The 5,000-nt window shown below is 54.4% G+C and overlaps 1 non-coding gene across 1 annotated transcript; it reads left to right on the forward strand.

Moving 5' to 3' along the window:
- The first annotated feature begins 3,181 nt into the window (after positions 1-3,181).
- On the forward strand, positions 3,182-4,991 carry LOC144420209 (small subunit ribosomal RNA). Its single transcript, XR_013474562.1, has one exon. It is a non-coding gene; the product is annotated as a small subunit ribosomal RNA (ribosomal RNA).
- Positions 4,992-5,000: the final 9 nt, after the last annotated feature.

Consider the following 5,000-nt stretch of genomic DNA (forward strand, 5'->3'; position numbering starts at 1 on the left):
CGAATGAGCCATGAAAGAGCGGTGTGGGGCCGGTCGGAGCGCACCCTTTTCTCGGTGGCTGGCGGGCGAGAGAGTGCTGCGTCGCCGGCATCGGCGTCGAAAGAAGCCGAGCCAAAAAAAGTTAAAGTACAAACGTGCAAGCATACTAATCTAACCCTAGGTAAGGCATGTCAGAGCGAAAGACAGTAAACTCGAATGAGCCATGAAAGAGCGGTGCGGGGCCGGTCGGAGCGCACCCTTTTCTCGGTGGCTGGCGGGCGAGAAAGTGCTGCGTCGCCGGCATCGGCGTCGAAAGAAGCCGAGCCAAAAAAAGTTAAAGTACAAACGTGCAAGCATACTAACCTAACCCTAGGTAAGGCATGTCAGAGCGAAAGACAGTAAACTCGAATGAGCCATGAAAGAGCGGTGCGGGGCCGGTCGGAGCGCACCCTTTTCTCGGTGGCTGGCGGGCGAGAGAGTGCTGCGTCGCCGGCATCGGCGTCGAAAGAAGCCGAGCCGAAAAAAGTAAAAGTACAAACGTGCAAGCATACTAACCTAACCCTAGGTAAGGCATGTCAGAGCGAAAGACAGTAAACTCGAATGAGCCAAGAAAGAGCGGTGCGGGGCCGGTCGGAGCGCACCCTTTTCTCGGTGGCTGGCGGGCGAGAGAGTGCTGCGTCGCCGGCATCGGCGTCGAAAGAAGCCGAGCCGAAAAAAGTTAAAGTACAAACGTGCAAGCATACTAACCTAACCCTAGGTAAGGCATGTCAGAGCGAAAGACAGTAATTTCGAATGAGCCAAGAAAGAGCGGTGCGGGGCCGGTCGGAGCGCACCCTTTTCTCGGTGGCTGGCGGGCGAGAGAGTGCTGCGTCGCCGGCATCGGCGTCGAAAGAAGCCGAGCCGAAAAAAGTTAAAGTACAAACGTGCAAGCATACTAACCTAACCCTAGGTAAGGCATGTCAGAGCGAAAGACAGTAATTTCGAATGAGCCAAGAAAGAGCGGTGCGGGGCCGGTCGGAGAGCACCCTTTTCTCGGTGGCTGGCGGGCGAGAGAGTGCTGCGTCGCCGGCATCGGCGTCGAAAGAAGCCGAGCCGAAAAAAGTTAAAGTACAAACGTGCAAGCATACTAACCTAACCCTAGGTAAGGCATGTCAGAGCGAAAGACAGTAATTTCGAATGAGCCAAGAAAGAGCGGTGCGGGGCCGGTCGGAGCGCACCCTTTTCTCGGTGGCTGGCGGGCGAGAGAGTGCTGCGTCGCCGGCATCGGCGTCGAAAGAAGCCGAGCCAAAAAAAGTTAAAGTACAAACGTGCAAGCATACTAACCTAACCGTAGGTAAGGCATGTCAGAGCGAAAGACAGTAAACTCGAATGAGCCATGAAAGAGCGGTGCGGGGCCGGTCGGAGCGCACCCTTTTCTCGGTGGCTGGCGGGCGAGAGAGTGCTGCGTCGCCGGCATCGGCGTCGAAAGAAGCCGAGCCGAAAAAAGTTAAAGTACAAACGTGCAAGCATACTAACCTAACCCTAGGTAAGGCATGTCAGAGCGAAAGACAGTAATTTCGAATGAGCCAAGAAAGAGCGGTGCGGGGCCGGTCGGAGCGCACCCTTTTCTCGGTGGCTGGCGGGCGAGAGAGTGCTGCGTCGCCGGCATCGGCGTCGAAAGAAGCCGAGCCAAAAAAAGTTAAAGTACAAACGTGCAAGCATACTAACCTAACCCTAGGTAAGGCATGTCAGAGCGAAAGACAGTAATTTCGAATGAGCCAAGAAAGAGCGGTGCGGGGCCGGTCGGAGCGCACCTTTTTCTCGGTGGCTGGCGGGCGAGAGAGTGCTGCGTCGCCGGCATCGGCGTCGAAAAAAGCCGAGCCAAAAAAAGTTAAAGTACAAACGTGCAAGCATACTAACCTAACCCTAGGTAAGGCATGTCAGAGCGAAAGACAGTAAACTCGAATGAGCCATGAAAGAGCGGTGCGGGGCCGGTCGGAGCGCACCCTTTTATCGGTGGCTGGCGGGCGAGAGAGTGCTGCGTCGCCGGCATCGGCGTCGAAAGAAGCCGAGCCGAAAAAAGTTAAAGTACAAACGTGCAAGCATACTAACCTAACCCTAGGTAAGGCATGTCAGAGCGAAAGACAGTAATTTCGAATGAGCCAAGAAAGAGCGGTGCGGGGCCGGTCGGAGCGCACCCTTTTCTCGGTGGCTGGCGGGCGAGAGAGTGCTGCGTCGCCGGCATCGGCGTCGAAAGAAGCCGAGCCGAAAAAAGTTAAAGTACAAACGTGCAAGCATACTAACCTAACCCTAGGTAAGGCATGTCAGAGCGAAAGACAGTAATTTCGAATGAGCCAAGAAAGAGCGGTGCGGGGCCGGTCGGAGCGCACCCTTTTCTCGGTGGCTGGCGGGCGAGAGAGTGCTGCGTCGCCGGCATCGGCGTCGAAAGAAGCCGAGCCAAAAAAAGTTAAAGTACAAACGTGCAAGCATACTAACCTAACCCTAGGTAAGGCATGTCAGAGCGAAAGACAGTAAACTCGAATGAGCCATGAAAGAGCGGTGCGGGGCCGGTCGGAGCGCACCCTTTTCTCGGTGGCTGGCGGGCGAGAGAGTGCTGCGTCGCCGGCATCGGCGTCGAAAGAAGCCGAGCCGAAAAAAGTTAAAGTACAAACGTGCAAGCATACTAACCTAACCCTAGGTAAGGCATGTCAGAGCGAAAGACAGTAATTTCGAATGAGCCAAGAAAGAGCGGTGCGGGGCCGGTCGGAGCGCACCCTTTTCTCGGTGGCTGGCGGGCGAGAGAGTGCTGCGTCGCCGGCATCGGCGTCGAAAGAAGCCGAGCCGAAAAAAGTTAAAGTACAAACGCGATGCTAATGAGCGAGCCGTTGTCTCGACTAATATGTAGGGGGCGTTCGATCGAGCGTCTGGCTTGAGCGCTTGTCGGCCTAGCAGAACGGTCGCATTGTTATGCCCGGGTTTTAGGCACCGCTGCAGGCGGCCGGCAGAGCTCTTGTTTGTGCGAAACTGAATGGATCGAGCCCGAGAGAGGGCGAGCAAAGAAAAAACGCAAATCGCTCCGCCTGGCACTGCCGGCGAGAGCGTGGACGTCGCGGCCAGCGACTGTCGAAGCTGAGTACGGCCGCAGGCGATCGCCTCGGTCTTAAACGAATGCGACGAGCACGCGCCGGGCGGCCCAGCAAGGGCCGAGCGCAGCTGTCGCAGCTATCTGGTTGATCCTGCCAGTAGTGATATGCTTGTCTCAAAGATTAAGCCATGCAGGTGCAAGTACGAGTTCTCGTAAAGCGAAACTGCGAATGGCTCATTAAATCAGTCTTGGTTTATTTGATCTCGTAAGCGAAGTGGATAACTGTGGTAATTCTAGAGCTAATACATGCATTAAGCGCCGACTTCGGGAGGCGCGCTTTTATCAGATCAAAACCGACCGGGTTCGTCCTGTGACGTTTGATGACTCTGGATAACCACGCGGATCGTACGGTCTCTGCACCGACGACGTATCATTCAAGTGTCTGCCCTATCAACTGTCGAAGGTACGCTACGTGCCTACCTTTGTGATAACGGGTAACGGGGAATCAGGGTTCGATTCCGGAGAGGGAGCCTGAGAAACGGCTACCACATCCAAGGAAGGCAGCAGGCGCGCAAATTACCCATTCCCGACACGGGGAGGTAGTGACGAAAAATAACAATACAGGACTCTAACGAGGCCCTGTAATTGGAATGAGTACATCCTAAAACTCTTAACGAGTATCCATTGGAGGGCAAGTCTGGTGCCAGCAGCCGCGGTAATTCCAGCTCCAACAGTGTATGCTAAAGTTGTTGCGGTTGAAAAGCTCGTAGTTGGATTTTGGGCGAGCGCCGCCGGTCCGTCGCAAGGCGTGTCACTGGTTGCGTTCGCCTCACCTTCGGTTCTCCGTCGGTGCTCTTGACTGAGTGTCGGCGGTGGCCGATAAGTTTACTTTGAAAAAATTAGAGTGTTCAAAGCAGGCTGTTCGCCTGCATAGTGTTGCATGGAATAATGGAATAGGACCTCGGTTCTATTTTGTTGGTTTTCGGAGCACGAGGTAATGATTAAGAGGGACAGACGGGGGCGTCCGTACTCTGCCGTTAGAGGTGAAATTCTTGGATCGGCGGAAGACGAACTACTGCGAAAGCATTCGCCAAGAATGTTTTCTTTAATCAAGAGCGAAAGTCAGAGGTTCGAAGACGATCAGATACCGTCCTAGTTCTGACTATAAACGATGCCAACTAGCGATCGGGAGGCGTTACCATGACGACCTTTCCGGCAGCTTCCGGGAAACCAAAGTCTTTGGGTTCCGGGGGAAGTATGGTTGCAAAGCTGAAACTTAAAGGAATTGACGGAAGGGCACCACCAGGAGTGGAGCCTGCGGCTTAATTTGACTCAACACGGGGAAACTCACCCGGCCCGGACACAGGTAGGATTGACAGATTGAGAGCTCTTTCTTGATTCTGTGGGTGGTGGTGCATGGCCGTTCTTAGTTGGTGGAGCGATTTGTCTGGTTAATTCCGATAACGAACGAGACTCTGGCATGCTAAATAGTTACGCGACCTTCTCGGTCGGCGTCTAACTTCTTAGAGGGACTAGTGGCGTTTAGCCACACGAGATTGAGCAATAACAGGTCTGTGATGCCCTTAGATGTCCGGGGCCGCACGCGCGCTACACTGAGTGAAGCAGCGAGTGTCTAACCTAGGCCGAAAGGTCCGGGTAACCCGTTGAACCTCATTCGTGATTGGGATAGGGACTTGCAATTGTTTCCCTTGAACGAGGAATTCCCAGTAAGCGCAAGTCATCAACTTGCGTTGATTACGTCCCTGCCCTTTGTACACACCGCCCGTCGCTACTACCGATTGAATGGTTTAGTGAGATCCTTGGATCGGCCCCGTCGCGGCTGGCAACGGCCGCGTCGGCGTGTCGAGAAGACGATCAAACTTGATCATTTAGAGGAAGTAAAAGTCGTAACAAGGTTTCCGTAGGTGAACCTGCGGAAGGATCATTACCGAAAGTG

Source organism: Styela clava, chromosome 2, assembly GCF_964204865.1.
Source record: "Styela clava chromosome 2, kaStyClav1.hap1.2, whole genome shotgun sequence".
Taxonomy (NCBI): domain Eukaryota; kingdom Metazoa; phylum Chordata; class Ascidiacea; order Stolidobranchia; family Styelidae; genus Styela; species Styela clava.